We start from the raw sequence: 17,288 nt of genomic DNA on the forward strand, positions 1-17,288 counted from the left end.
TTAGAGTTGCTTTTCAGAGTTTAAAGTTCACTCAGCCGGTTTTACTTGGCGGGTTCTAATCCTTTGATTTTAGGAATTCAGTCTGAGCGTAGCTCTAACAAGCTCCCTCATTCCATATAAAGGATTTTTACATATGTATTACTAACCAGAATCTAACTAATCTGGGTAAGTTTGTTTTATTTTAGTGAGACGGATTCAACGCCGTATTTATCCCTAAAATGGCCAGGTACCTCAAATTTATATTTTCTGTACGTAACTTAGAAGTATTCAATGTGTTATTATATAAAAACAGTTCCAAAACCTTCAATAAACACAATATTAACGAGAGAAAAAGTTTTCTTAGATTTTATTTTCGATTGATCTTGATGACAATCCAACTTCTAGTCACATTTGCAGCTGATAGGTTTGTCACTTGGACACGAAGGGTTTTCAAAGCAGTTGCCAGTTTTGTCCTGCCTGTTTTGAAATATGTCACAAAAGGTCTGACAAAGTTCACCATCACACGACTTATAACATCCTATGCCTTCCGCGATCAAGAACTCGCTTTTCAGCACTATCGCTACACCAATAGCCATTAACATAGTGAACGCTTTCATCTGAAAAAGCATGTGATTCTTATTTTATATTCTTATATCTATGTACGAGAGTCATTGAAAAATACAGACATTTGCCAAAGTTTTTTTATTTAACATAAATGCATCTATCTACCAAGTTTGGATGCCATAATTTATTAATAACTTCAATCAATTTGCAGTTCAAGAATTAAAAAAAAAATACATTCTTTAACATTAAGGAGGTCAATCAGAATGACACAATTTATTATTATACTTTCATGTTAAATACTGAAATCTTATTGATTTAGATGCAGTTTATAATACGTTCTATGACTATCAACGTTAGTAACACACTTGACAACGGGTAACACAGCGACTTGTTACATGTGCGTAAATTTTGCACGTACGGTTCACCGTAGAATTCACCTCAGCGGTAAGCTTTCTTTAAAATAAAGACATTCAGTATAATTAAATAAATAGTGTCTGTTTAGATGGGTAACGTCAATCACTGCATTTTCAACTTTTCATGATCAAAGAAATTGTCATAAAGAGTCATAATTCCAAAAGTAGGGGAAGGGGTGATTCCTCTTTTAATTACTCCCATGAATGTCAAGAAATTTGTCATGAAATTTTTATTGTTATTAAACACATGCTAAGGTTGATGGATGAAATTGTTAAGAAAAATTCATTGTTTATTTTTATATGTCATCACATTTTGTTCAAATTGGTAACAAGAAACTGCAAAATTTGAAGTGTTGATTTTAGCAATACTTTCCTACATTATAACATTGCAATGTAAAAAAATCCAATGTTGTAAATAATTTTTAAATCTATGCTCTAAAATTAATGAATTTAACTACCAAATAAATTCGATCAAATAAAATAATTTTTGCAGAAACTTGGTACTGTCAAATAATCATAATACCAGAAAAGAGTAGCAATACCTATTAAAATATCTCCCTTGCGAAGCAAGAAAGTTGCTTCGAAAATATATGTTGTAGAGTACATTATAATGTTAATATGTTAAAAAAGCAAAAAAAAGAAATTGACCAATTGACCAATAATTTAACCATACAACGCTCTAGCCCCCTTAAAAAATAGAAGGCAAATATCAAGTACGTTTACATATGTCATTCAAATATGAAACTTTATATCGAAGGAAACATCTAATAAAATAAAAAAAATTAAGAACCAGCATTTACCTGCATTTTAAAAACTACGTGTACCTGAAACAATTAATAGAAGTATTAATACTGTCAAATGAATATTTAATTAATAGTTATTGTCAAATAAAATAAGACTATTTTACATATGAAACTCAAATGAACTCAATGTCATCTAAATATCTTTAAAGCATTTAAGTGCAGTTTTTATTTTATACTCACCTTTAAAATTGATATAACGAATCACAACGTTGAATTCACAAAATTGCTGGTTAAAACAAATTCAACTTCAAGTTTTGCTTCAAAGAGAAAATGTTCTTTGCTATTCAGAAGAATCAGACCATCTCTTTATTCATGAGTGTTGAATATAAATACCTGACAAGAAGTTTGGCATTTTTAATTGTGTCATGTTCAACAAGTCATAATTTTAAATGAAATAGCTTAATTATTGGAAAAGGTTGAAAAGGCAACAGCCTGTTCTAGTTGATGAAATATTGCTGTACTTGTTACACTGTTTTCTGGGAACTCAACATTACAATACTTAATTTTTTTAGAAAAACCAAAACAATGGAATGAATGGGTGACTAAACATGTATATAACTATAAAATGAAATAAAACAACATGTTTGAGATAACTTGGTTTCGGCAATATTCGTGTTCATCGATTGTCTTGAAGTTAATGAAAATAGCAGTTTCAAGAATAGACTGGGACGTAATTTCTTCAACGATGGGTCTATCAATTCAATATGTAATTAGCTTTTGCATTTCAATAAACATTTTATTTCGTGGATTAACTCACAACGAAATCAACGAAAATTGGTATTTATTGAATACTGATGAAACAATTATAGTACATGAATTCGAAAAGAATGTAGAGAAGAATGGTCTGTAACGCGGATTCTTCCTAGTTGTCGAATGTTGATTCCTAATCATTGTGAAGTCTTGACGATACACAATAAGTACAATAGAAGCACATGCAACAATCTTCAAAATTAATACTACATGTAGTAACCATACAAAAGAAAAAACTAAAGATATTGATTTAGTAGAAAAAAAAACTCACATCCTGATTATTAAAACATAGCTTTTAAACGCTTTTAAATTTATTTTACTGTATAATGGTTCATGTATATTTTAGTTAGGTTTTTGGTCTATTCCGCCTCCCATAGAGTTGATCGAAAACTCTTGGCTTGTAAAGATGGTTACTGTACATACATGTATATGAAATTTTTGGAATCAGGAATTCGTTATTCTAAACACATTTATTTTATGAACCATAACACTAGGGGTTTTTATACTTCACATGAATTGAATGAATCGTTCGATAAAGTATGTATCACACAGTTACATTTAGTAAATAAAAATAATATAAACACAAATGCCCCTAGATTTATCGCAAACAAGAGCAGCTGGACAACTTTAGATACTATCAGAGTTAAGTACAGAGGTAATGATGTTTTATGGAATATTTTTTCAATGCATTGTAAAAATAATATTTGAACGATCACAGTTTGATGCCCTATTTGTTTAATTCTTTTCCAGAAATAATCCGAAAATCAAGAATATTTTATACACAGAATGTAGAAGAAAATTGGGATCGTATTTAAAATAGCTTACTCAGCTTATTGTAAAATAGGGCATGTATTACTTAGTAAGTACATTCTCGATTTGAGTCAATCGAATCGGGTTTAAATTGCAAACTTTGTATTTTGTGACATGTAAGACAAAGGGAGTTAGCGGTAATGTAATTTTATATTAACAATTTATCCATATTACTGGGGGGGGGGGGGTATTTTCCTATGAAAAAAGTTAATGCTTCTAAGAATACAGAACATATGATTTTTATAATTAACGATTTTAAAACCTTAAACATTAATTGTTGTTTGATATTACAAAATGCACACAATCATAATAAAAATGTTTTTTCCGATAAATCGAATAAAACACTACGGATTCCAAAATCCTACAGACAGAATAAAAAAATTATTGTCCCTGTGGTGACAGCTCGAGATTTGATTAAAAACTAATTACCGGAATATTTTATTCTAAAACTTTGGTTAAAAACTATGAAGGCTAAATAAATGCTACCATTTATTTACGTTCGCCCCTGGACATGTTCTCTTTTCCGTAAATTAAAATGCATTCGTGTTTAACATCTGCGTAACAGAAGATCAATTGATGTTGAGAATTTAACTGATAGAACATTCTATCATTGAATAGGGAGTGTCAATTTTCCGAACAGTCTACTCTTTTACAGAAAATTCTAGAAACTGAATCCATTGTACCAATCCATTATCAGACGCACTCTAGGAAAGAAAAATGTACTTAGACATACATATTACATTTTACTAAAATATGGCCTTTTCAAATAATTACCATCGAAATTTACATACTCTTTGACTCATCAGGTTTGTTAAATGAACAATTTTATTAGTATTAATTTCTCTCACAATCAATATGGTTATTGATTTAAATAATATGAAATAATATGTTTATAAATCTATGTAAACCTTTTAGAGCATTTTTCAAAACAAAATACTCTTTGCATGGTGTACACATCTTATTTAAAAAATTTAAAAGATAAGATGTTATTTTGACTAAGATCAAAGGGTATCTGTTTTGATTAAATTTACAATTACTCAAATATTCATAAGGATGTTTAAAATCGTTGATATTTTTTAAAGGCTTAAACAGTTTGTAACAAATTTAGGTATTAGATTGAGAATGGCTGTTTCATTCAGTACTATTTATGCAAATTCTGAAGATATTTTTTGTTAAGATGATTCAAAAAAATATTTAAATGCTAAATAAGTGCAATACCTGATATAATATTATATTGATTGGAACATACTCCACGAATTTACGTTTCCTTGAAATTTTGATTTTTTCTAAGACAAAAAAAGAATATTTCAAGTTTTTACGAACTGACAAAAACAATCACCCTTCAAAAAAATTTATTCGATAATTTTGAATTTTACATGATTTGTAAATAATGATTTTAAAAAAGAAATTTAGTTATCGACAAATGAATCCAAAGATGGTTTTAATACTTTATATAGAACGAACACCTTACTCGGTATAAAACAATTTTTTGTAGTTAAACCAAAATATCTCATTTTACCGAGGTCAAACATTAGACAAGATAAAGTAGGTTATAAAGCGATCTTAATCTGGTAATTTTGATTTAAAATCAAACATTGGTTTGTTAATTTAAAAACATGCATGCAAATATTCAGCTCAGATTGTGTCTGTTTCAGCTTAAATGAAATATTTTGATCGTTCCGTAATTTTGTCCTCTGTGACAACAAAGGACCGACCACATGTCTGAGTGTGATTTGTGCGCGTATACTCCGGAAGTGACGATGATTTTAAAAGATTTGACCGTGGTTAATGAAAATTATAGACACATCCATAAATGTAACCACCAATAAACGTATCAGTTCACAACAAAAAAACCTTGCTTATATTGTTCGCATTCTAATTTAGTATTGCTGTCTGAAGAAAGTTTTAATTTATTTTGACAAAATGCTTCAAATGATGCAATATATAAATAAACACATATAAACCCGAGGATAAATGGTTCTACGATATTCAATCAAACACACCTTAATCCTGTCAGTGTTTGTATGTGCTACCTGAGTGACTTGTCGGTTCACTATGTTTTGTCTAGAAACAATTCTGGTATCATGGCTATTTGTTTACGCAAAATGCGAAGTAAAAAGCATTAAGTTTTACAAAGTTTTGTAAATGTATGAATAAAAAAATGCTTACTGAAATATTGGTGTACAAAAGTGACGAGACCTATGGTCATTAATTAGGTGAGTACCTTCATATGAAAAATAGCATGTCCTTCTTGCTTTATCATCTTTAAAAAAAAGTCGAAGTTTATTTTGACAGTATCTTACAAATGATTTTTTTTCTATACAAACCCTCAAATCAATGTCTAATTTCTCAAACGTTAAAAGAAAGATCAGTGAGATATGAAGAGATGGAAGGAAGAAGGCTGGAAGAAACGGAAAAAGGGAGACTGTGGGAGACAGAAGAGAAGGAGAGGGAGACTGGGGGGGGGGGGGGGCAAAAAGTCCGGGAGAGACGGAAAAAGAGATATTGATAAGAACTAGAAAAGGAAGCCCGCAAAAGACAAAAAAGGAAGACCGAAAAAGCCGAAAAAAGTGAGGCTGGAAGAAACGAATAAAGGGAGACCCAGATGAAAAAGAGAGACCCGTCTTACGAAGATTGTTGAAAGTCTAAATAATATATGAAAGGTCCTTAACGTATAGAAAAGTGAGTGGAAAATACTCAGATAATTTTTTTAATCAAAGATTTAAAGAAACTCCATTATAGAGCTACTAAGGCGGTTTTATTTTTACATAAGAGAAATATAGAGAACTCTATATAAATCTTCTCGAAAACAATTCGGCAGAGAAGGCGTTAATTGTGTGTTAGCATTATCAGTTACGACATCTTTAAGTTTGTTCAAACCATGATCTTTGGGGTTAGGGTATAACCACCCAGGGGTATGAGGGGTTACAATGTGGGTTGCATTTTTATATACGAATAAAAAACGAAAAAAAACTTTTTTTTAAACATTTTTTTCCAATACTATATAGCCAGAAAAGTTAAGACTTAAATGAAAACATCCCAAGAAAGTATAGACTCAGGATTGTTCAAATCATGATCCCCGAGGTATGATAGGCTCAAAAAGGAGGGTTTAAATTCTTACATAGCAATAAATATGGAAAAATCTTCTGAAAAATTGAAAGAACACTTTTGAAATGAAGTTCAACAAAGGAATATGTAAATAAAACTTTGGAAATGTTTTTCAGAGAAGATGTACTCCTCTTAATTGTACAGATATTTTGATTTGCATGTGTACCATAAAGCTGAATTAATCAAAGTTCTGGCTGTTGTTGTTCAGGTGAGCAATATATCCCCTGGACCTCTTGTTATGATTACGTTCAAAATGCATTGCTTGCAAAAAAGGATTGATGTTGATAAATCACAATTTGTAAACAAAATTGATTTCTGAAATATCTGTGACTTAGTTTTCAGTGTTAAAATATCAATGTTCTATCAAGTTAAAAGACATAAGAATGTCACCAAACAGTTGAAAGGCGATAAGAATATGTGTTTTCTTAGATTGAAAAAAAATCATAACATAAAGTATACTCGTTTTTTTTAATTCAATCAGTAGTAGCTGTGTAATACCTGCGGATATATTTACGATATTGTTTATTATTCATGGCAGCAATTCAATAGCAACCCAGTTAATACGAGCATAAAATGATTTGGGACAGTTTTCCTTTTTTAATCCTCAAAGCGATTTATAAAAATACGTAAAATGCTCAAACCCATTTATTATAACTACGGATTGAATTCATTCTTTGTATTCTTTATTTTTCTGCTACTAAGTGTAAATAAGGCCATTTTCACAAATGACATTCAAGAGTGTAAAATCCAAATATAAATTCAAAGGAATTGATAGTCTTATATTAACGTAGGCAAAATTATCTATAAAATAAAAACATTTTTTTGGACATTCAAATAACTACAAATAATTATTAACAAAATTGGATCATTGTCTTTTATTGCTAAGCGTAAAGAACTTATAGATTGATTTACCACGATATTGGCACAACTATATTTTAGCTCACATGTGATTTCAAATAAATGGAAATCTAAGTTTTTCATTGTTAATTGAGCAAGAAGAAAAGATTTTCTTTCTTTATCCCGCGTAGGTATATTCCTTGTCATTGATCCATGTTATATGTCCCAATGTAAAACACCAATACCATCAATTCAATACGATGGAAGCAAATATTTTCGTATAGTCAAAATTCCGTTGTTTTTAAACGATATAAGGTTTCGTTGGCATTTAATTTCGTCATATCGTAATCTCTTTGTATTCATTAATACTTGGGTAAAAAATTCGTCATGGATTTAATTTCGTTGATTTATACTGCCAACGAAAATAACGAACTTAAATCCTCAACGAATATTTCTGCTTGTACAGTATTTGTCTTTCATCGTACAGAGTACACAAAATGTGCATATCTTATTTTTTGAAAAGTTGGTGACAATGGTCTTATAGGATTATAATTAAATGTAGCTACGAATTTTCAAAATTCCATGTGATGTGTTATACATCATGTAAACACATTTCCGAAACCTTCAATAGACAAAATATAAACAAAAGAAAAAGTTTTCTCAGATTTTATTTTCGACTGATCTTGTTGAAAATCAAACTATCAGACACATGTGCAGGCTTTAGGTTTATCACGTGGACAAGAAGGTTCGTCATAGCAACTGCCAATCTTGAAAAATGTTCTACAGATTGATCCACAAAAAAAACCATTACACGACTCCTGACATGTTAAGCCTTCCACGGTCAAAAACTCGTTGAACAGCAGTGTCGTAAGACCAATAGCCATTAACAAGGTGAACGCTTTCATCTGAAAAATCATGTGATTCTAATTCATATTGTACTTCTGTATAGAGTCAATAAAAAAATACAGACTTTTGCCAAATCTTTTGGCCATAAGTGAATCTAACTACCAAGTTTAGTAGTCATAATTTAATATTAACTTCAATTAAGTTGCAGTTGAAAATAAAAATATATATATATTCTTTAGCAATTAGGATGTATTAAAAAACAAAATAAAAATAAGGTCATGCAGAATGACAAATTTAATGTTATAAACAATAAACTTTATAAGGTTGAAAGTCATTTTTCTACACATTGGTCCAATGGCAATTTATAATGAACTTGGTGAATGAAAAACACTTTGTTGACAATGGAACTACTAGGATGTTCGTTTTTTATTATACATCTTTGGAAAGTAAAAAACAAATAAAAAGAATGGTAAATAAGTAGACTGCAATAAAAAAAAATTCTCATTTGAAATTTTTGAAAGAGTCTTAAAACAATGTAGGAATTGTGAGCAAAGCAATCCCCTCAACTTTAAACACTGTCTTTTCAATCGTTCATTAGCCTAAGTAAAGCATAATTTTACGCATTATGAACAAAATATATGGAACATGTAGATATTAAATTTAAAAATTTCAGCTCTAATCGTAACCACGCATGTTTAATTAACAATGACATTTAACTCAAATGTATCTTATTAACACCAGAACAACCATTTCGTTTCTTTGGGAAAAACATTTCAAAAATGGGATACAATTATGAGGTATAGGTATATATATATATATATATATATATATATATATATATATATATATATATATATATATATATATATATATATATATATATATATATATATATATATATATATATATATATGTCATTCAATAATAATTACTCTATATTAGAGGAAATACCTAGAAAAGACATTTTTTTTAATAATAGCACATAACTGTTTTTTAGTAACTACCTGCACCTAAAACAATTTATAGAAGTATTGTCAAATAATAGTTTTTAAACATGAAACTCAAATAAACTCAATGTCATCTAAATATCTATTAGCATTTTAATGCAGTTATTTTTCTAAACCAACCTTTAAATCTGATATAAGTATCACAACGTTGAATTCACAAAATTGCTGTTTTAAACAGAGTCAATTAACGTTTGCTTCAAAAAAGAATGGTAAATAAGTAGACTGCAATAAAAAAAAATTCTCATTTGAAATTTTTGAAAGAGTCTTAAAACAATGTAGGAATTGTGAGCAAAGCAATCCCCTCAATTTTAAACACTGTCTTTTCAATCGTTCATTAGCCTAAGTAAAGCATAATTATACGCATTATGAACAAAATATATGGAACATGTAGATATTAAATTTAAAAATTTCAGCTCTAATCGTAACCACGCATGTTTAATTAACAATGACATTTAACTCAAATGTATCTTATTAACACCAGAACAACCATTTCGTTTCTTTGGGAAAAACATTTCAAAAATGGGATACAATTATGAGGTATAGGTATATATATATATATATATATATATATATATATATATATATATATATATATATATATATATATATATATATATATATATATATATATATATATATATATATATATGTCATTCAATAATAATTACTCTATATTAGAGGAAATACCTAGAAAAGACATTTTTTTTAATAATAGCAAATAACTGTTTTTTAGTAACTACCTGCACCTAAAACAATTTATAGAAGTATTGTCAAATAATAGTTTTTAAACATGAAACTCAAATAAACTCAATGTCATCTAAATATCTATTAGCATTTTAATGCAGTTATTTTTCTAAACCAACCTTTAAATCTGATATAAGTATCACAACGTTGAATTCACAAAATTGCTGTTTAAAACAGAGCCAATTAACGTTTGCTTCAAAGAGCAAATGTTCTTTGCTATTTATAAGAATCAGACAAACCTTTTTAATGGGTGTTGAAAATGTATACATGTACCTGTCGAGAAGTTTAATATTTTTCAATGTCATTTTCTATTAGTTATAATTTTAAATGAAATGGTCAAATTATTGGAAATACTTGACAAGGCAACAACCTGTTGCAATAGATGAAATATTGGTGTACTTGTTATACTGTTTTCTAGGAACTCAAAATTACCATACTTATTATTTGTAAAAAGAACAAAACTAATGGTATGAATGTGTGTCTGTACATTTATAACTATACAAAAATTATGTTTGAGATAACTTTGTTTCAGCAATATTCGTGAACATCGATTGTCTTGAAGTTAATAAAAAAGACAGTTTCAAAACTAGAGACGTAATCTCTTCTGCAATAGTTCTATCAATTCGTTATGTAGTTAGATATTGCATTTTGATTAACATTTCATTAAGTAGATGAACTCAACAACGAATTAAATCAACGAAAATTGGTATTTATCGAATATTGATGAAACAATAGTACATAAATTCGAAAAGATTATAATGAAGAATTGTCTGTAACTTGGCGGGATATCAGTGAAAAAGGGGTTGTAAATTTTCCAAACATTCTACTTTTTTTACAGAAAAATCTAGAACCTGATCTCATTGTATCAACAATTTATAATCAGACGCACTGTAAGTATAAAAAACTTATATATTAATACACATCACATTAAGAGGGTTCGATGGTCATGGCCATTTTTAGACTGTATTGATCTCCTTTAGAAGAAGAGCTCTGTATGGAGATAGAGAAAATAACCAAAATGTTTAAAGCTAGAATTTTCCCAAAGAGCAGTTGATAACTTTATATATCTTACTAGTATTTAAAACTTGATGGTTAGTGTGTTGACCAAAAAACCTCCTAAAACTAAAACATGGCCTTTTCAAATAAACATCATTGAATTTCACATATTCTATTACGTTTGTAAAATGAAAATTTTATTTGTTTTACCATCTTTCTATATTGATATTATTATCGATCGAAATGAATTTGGATTTTGTCACATTATGTAATACAGCAGATAAACCGAGAATATAGTGTTCTGTATACACATTCTAAAATCGAATTCAGAACCAGAGTCTTTTTATAAACCTTTCAGTAGAACTGTCGTTGTTGACAAGCACTGAGAAGATGCCTCCTCCACTGAACAGGAGGGTCACGAGACCCAAAGTCATTACAAGGTGAGGGCCTTCATTTGAAAAATAGCACATGCTTAAAATGCTTGGGTTACTTTTTTTTAAATCGTATATTTATATAAATCATTCGAGTTCGATAAGTTATCAAACCTCTTTAAAAAAGTCATATACTTTCTTAGGCCACCTGAGTCACTCATGTGACCTATTGCAATTGGTCTCCGTCCGTCGTCGTGCGTCGTGTGTCGTCTATTGGAATCGTTCATAAAGAGTTCAACATATTTAACTTCTTAAACACTACAAAGCCAAATGTTGTGTAATTTATTATCTAACCATCCCAGTGCTCAAATGCGGGGCCAAATATGCAAAAAAATTCTTATATACTCCCATACATTTGGGCAGAAAAAAACTAAATGCATGGTTATAATGCAAATGAAGCCCTTTACCAGAATTGTGAAATCATCACCCCTTGGTCAGGGGCTCAGACCGTAGGATGAAGCCAATAAGGCAGTCTAGTGAAAATATATTAAACAGGCACGTAGCATCAGGGGGGGCCAGGGGGGGACCTGCCCCCCCCCCCACTTTTTCTCGCAGCAACTAATTTTTTAAAATTTACATATAAAAAATAGAATTATCATGGAGTTGGCCCCCCACTTTTTTGGGAGTATGTAAAAAATTGATATGAAAATAAGGAAATGAGGAGTGAAATTGAAGTGGGATACAATTATGAGGTATAGGTATATATATATATATATATATATATATATATATATATATATATATATATATATATATATATATATATATATATATATATATATATATATATATATATATATATATGTCATTCAATAATAATTACTCTATATTAGAGGAAATACCTAGAAAAGACATTTTTTTTAATAATAGCACATAACTGTTTTTTAGTAACTACCTGCACCTAAAACAATTTATAGAAGTATTGTCAAATAATAGTTTTTAAACATGAAACTCAAATAAACTCAATGTCATCTAAATATCTATTAGCATTTTAATGCAGTTATTTTTTTAAACCAACCTTTAAATCTGATATAAGTATCACAACGTTGAATTCACAAAATTGCTGTTTAAAACAGAGCCAATTAACGTTTGCTTCAAAGAGCAAATGTTCTTTGCTATTTATAAGAATCAGACAAACCTTTTTAATGGGTGTTGAAAATGTATACATGTACCTGTCGAGAAGTTTAATATTTTTCAATGTCATTTTCTATTAGTTATAATTTTAAATGAAATGGTCAAATTATTGGAAATACTTGACAAGGCAACAACCTGTTGCAATAGATGAAATATTGGTGTACTTGTTATACTGTTTTCTAGGAACTCAAAATTACCATACTTATTATTTGTAAAAAGAACAAAACTAATGGTATGAATGTGTGTCTGTACATTTATAACTATACAAAAATTATGTTTGAGATAACTTTGTTTCTGCAATATTCGTGAACATCGATTGTCTTGAAGTTAATAAAAAAGACAGTTTCAAAACTAGAGACGTAATCTCTTCTGCAATAGTTCTATCAATTCGTTATGTAGTTAGATATTGCATTTTGATTAACATTTCATTAAGTAGATGAACTCAACAACGAATTAAATCAACGAAAATTGGTATTTATCGAATATTGATGAAACAATAGTACATAAATTCGAAAAGATTATAATGAAGAATTGTCTGTAACTTGGCGGGATATCAGTGAAAAAGGGGTTGTAAATTTTCCAAACATTCTACTTTTTTTACAGAAAAATCTAGAACCTGATCTCATTGTATCAACAATTTATAATCAGACGCACTGTAAGTATAAAAAACTTATATATTAATACACATCACATTAAGAGGGTTCGATGGTCATGGCCATTTTTAGACTGTATTGATCTCCTTTAGAAGAAGAGCTCTGTATGGAGATAGAGAAAATAACCAAAATGTTTAAAGCTAGAATTTTCCCAAAGAGCAGTTGATAACTTTATATATCTTACTAGTATTTAAAACTTGATGGTTAGTGTGTTGACCAAAAAACCTCCTAAAACTAAAACATGGCCTTTTCAAATAAACATCATTGAATTTCACATATTCTATTACGTTTGTAAAATGAAAATTTTATTTGTTTTACCATCTTTCTATATTGATATTATTATCGATCGAAATGAATTTGGATTTTGTCACATTATGTAATACAGCAGATAAACCGAGAATATAGTGTTCTGTATACACATTCTAAAATCGAATTCAGAACCAGAGTCTTTTTATAAACCTTTCAGTAGAACTGTCGTTGTTGACAAGCACTGAGAAGATGCTTCCTCCACTGAACAGGAGGGTCACGAGACCCAAAATCATTACAAGGTGAGGGCCTTCATTTGAAAAATAGCACATGCTTAAAATGCTTGGGTTACTTTTTTTTAAATCGTATATTTATATAAATCATTCGAGTTCGATTAGTTATCAAACCTCTTTAAAAAAGTCATATACTTTCTTAGGCCACCTGAGTCACTCATGTGACCTATTGCAATTGGTCTCCGTCCGTCGTCGTGCGTCGTGTGTCGTCTATTGGAATCGTTCATAAAGAGTTCAACATATTTAACTTCTTAAACACTACAAAGCCAAATGTTGTGTAATTTATTATCTAACCATCCCAGTGCTCAAATGCGGGGCCAAATATGCAAAAAAATTCTTATATACTCCCATACATTTGGGCAGAAAAAAACTAAATGCATGGTTATAATGCAAATGAAGCCCTTTACCAGAATTGTGAAATCATCACCCCTTGGTCAGGGGCTCAGACCGTAGGATGAAGCCAATAAGGCAGTCTAGTGAAAATATATTAAACAGGCACGTAGCATCAGGGGGGGCCAGGGGGGGACCTGCCCCCCCCCCCCCACTTTTTCTCGCAGCAACTAATTTTTTAAAATTTACATATAAAAAATAGAATTATCATGGAGTTGGCCCCCCACTTTTTTGGGAGTATGTAAAAAATTGATATGAAAATAAGGAAATGAGGAGTGAAATTGAAGTTATATAGTACGCCTGCCCCCCCCCCCCCCCCCCGCACGGATTAGGATTTGGAAGATTTTGGGAAACTGAAAATTTTCCTTTTTTTTTTTTTTTTTTTGGATGAGTCTGCCCCCCCCCCCCACTTTCAAAAACGATGCTACGTGCCTGTTAAATCATAGAAAACCTTCTCTACTCCCATATATATTTGAGAAAAACTAAGCGTGTGGTTATGATATCCATAAAACCCTTTACCAAAATAGTGAAATTCATTACCCTTGTGTCGGGGGTTCGGACCCTACGTCGAGGCCAATACGGCCTTATAATGAAATTGTATTTAATCTTAAAAAAGAAATATTTTCCACTTCCACCGTAGTGGGAGATAAACTGAATCCAAAGTCATTTTGTGAAATTCAGGACCACTTTGACAAGGGTTCAAGACCCGTTAGTTAGACCAATATGGCCAGATGGTGAAAATGTACTGATTGAATAATTTTTTTCTCTGTTCAATTACAGTGATGGGAGATAAAACTAGTTACTTTGTTATTATATTCATAATGTCTTGTTCTAGAGTTCTGAAATTCACTGCCATTTGGGCGAAAGTAGAGGCCTTTTGGGGGGGGGGGGTGATGGGGGTGACCAATATGACCGTATAGTAAACATGTATTTTTCTAAGGGTAATTGCTTTTTGTCGTTCATTAACAATTTTTTGACTTTCGTCTTGAAAACTACAAAATAAAATGTTATGTATGCATGTTGTGTTCATTATGAATAAATCTGTAAATATTAAAAAAGAATAACCATTAAAGGCCTGCAGGTCTCTTTTTACCAAAAGTCAAGTATTTTAGAGTTTAAACTTCAAAATGAAGCTTAAAGTCCAAACATTATACTCTCTGATATGTCAACCTAAAGGTTAAATACTCAGATGACCGTCAAGGCCTGTAGGCTTTTTCTTTCAAAATACGAAAACTCCAACAAATCTCTGATATGATAATTCTAAATAAAATATAAGAGGCTTGTCAAAAATTCAAAAATAATTCAGTTAAAAATTCTCAGTGAATCCAAGACACAGGAAAATAAAAGATATGTCACACAGGGTTCAAGTAATTATCATTTGAACCATGTTTTAATATTAAATATTAAATATTAAATGAGGTTACATGATAATTTGTAATTCGACACGCAGCGCATTGTAAACAGGAAAAGCTAAAATCAACGCACAAATTTGAAAAATAATTTTCCAATAAAAAGCATCTTTTAAAATATGCATCAAAGCTTGTTATTTGCATATTTTTCTTTTAATCACCCAATAAATATTTTCGCTGTAGCAGAATAAATGTAACGCATTTTGTGATAAGTATGAACTCGTAGTCAAATTACTTGTTAGCATTTGAGGCGGCGCACCAGTAACGTAAAAAATTTTGAAGACCTTGAAACAAATCCATAGCCGATTTTAAAGTAGAATGCGCATTCAATTATGCAAATATATATTTTAGGGTAAAATTAAAAACAAAGACTAAGATATTGATACAATTACTGGGGAATAATTTTAATTTCTGGGGGGGTCGTTAATTTATGGTTTTTTGCTCATTCGTAGGAAAGTTGTATCGTGGATGCTTTGGTTGTCAGTTTCAATAAGAAAACAAACTCTTTCAGAATTTGGTTTTGTCGAGGATGTTAATTCGTGGAGTGGAGGTGTGGGGGCATCCTCGAATACCATGAAAATGTAACCATCCTGAATTCTAATGATACAACAGTACAGTAAAGCTCATTAGTGTTTCGTTTCAAATTGAATTAAATCAAATCTCTTTTTAATTTTTGTTTCTCTGACCTACGTATAAAGGTTTCATTTCATTAATGTTACTTGTTACATGTTTATTTCACGATAAGTTTGTCAAATGTCTACCGTACCCATGATATTCAATTTATGTCCTTTAGAGTCAAAAATACTTATGCCGTGCTTTTCTTTTCATTGGAGAATGCTCATACTGACGATGACTTATCGTGTTAACAATTAATGAAGCTAAGGTGTTGGAATATTTCATATTTCATGTGATATGTTATCGTTTTATAAAGACAAAGCCTTCAAGAGACAAAATATAAACAAAACGAAAAGTTTTCTCAGATTTTATTTCCGATTGATCTTGTTGAAAAATCAAATATCGACACAGATGCATTCTTTAGGTTTATCACTTGGACAAGAAGATCCGTCAATGCATTTGCCAGTACTAGTCTTTTTAAGTATACTACAAAGTGACGGACAAAAAACACCACCAATATCACACGACTCCAAACATGTTGAACCTTCCACAATCAAATCCTTGCTGAACAGCAGGATCGTAAGACCAGTAACCATGTAGAAAGTGAATGCTTTCATCTGAAAAATTATGTTATTCTTATTTTATATTCTTATCTTTATGTACGAGAGTCAATTAAAAATACGAAGACTTTTGCCAATTGTTAAATTTTTAACATAAATGCATCTCTCTACCAAGTTTGGAAGTCATAATTTCATAATAACTTTAATTAATTTGCAGTCAAAATATTAAGTTGTATTGTTTAATATTTAGAATGTATCAAAAATTTAAATGAAAAGACGGTCATGCAGAATTACAAAATTTAGTGTTAAAAAACAATAAACTTTAAATATTTGAAAGTCATGTTTCTACAAATCGGTCCTAAAATGACAATTTACAATGAACTTGGTGAATAAAAACATTTTGTTGCCATTAAAATTACTAAGATGGTCGTTTTTCATTATGTATCTTTGGAAAGTAAAACAATAAAAAATGATTGGAAATAAAAAGACTGCAATAAGATGAAATCTCATTAGAAATCTTTTAAAAGAGATTTAAAACAAAGATAGGTGAGATATTGTGAGCAATGCAGTCCGCTTATCTACAATGCTTGTATCTTCAATCTCTCACGAGCTTCAGTAAAACATAATTGTACGCATAATAAACATTATAACTGTAGTAGAAACACAGTTTAAAAATGTTCAGCTTTAAACGCAACCAGGA

The 17,288-nt window shown here is 30.1% G+C and overlaps 1 long non-coding RNA gene across 1 annotated transcript; it reads right to left on the reverse strand.

The window, feature by feature from the left end:
- Window positions 1-330: 330 nt before the first annotated feature.
- Window positions 331-2,080, reverse strand: LOC105325864 (uncharacterized). Its single transcript, XR_899781.4, has 3 exons — window positions 1,940-2,080; window positions 1,757-1,780; window positions 331-596 (listed from the first exon to the last, which is right to left on the reverse strand). It is a non-coding gene; the product is annotated as an uncharacterized lncRNA (long non-coding RNA).
- Window positions 2,081-17,288: the final 15,208 nt, after the last annotated feature.

The sequence above is a fragment of the Magallana gigas genome, chromosome 4 (assembly GCF_963853765.1).
Source record: "Magallana gigas chromosome 4, xbMagGiga1.1, whole genome shotgun sequence".
In the NCBI taxonomy this organism is placed as follows: domain Eukaryota; kingdom Metazoa; phylum Mollusca; class Bivalvia; order Ostreida; family Ostreidae; genus Magallana; species Magallana gigas.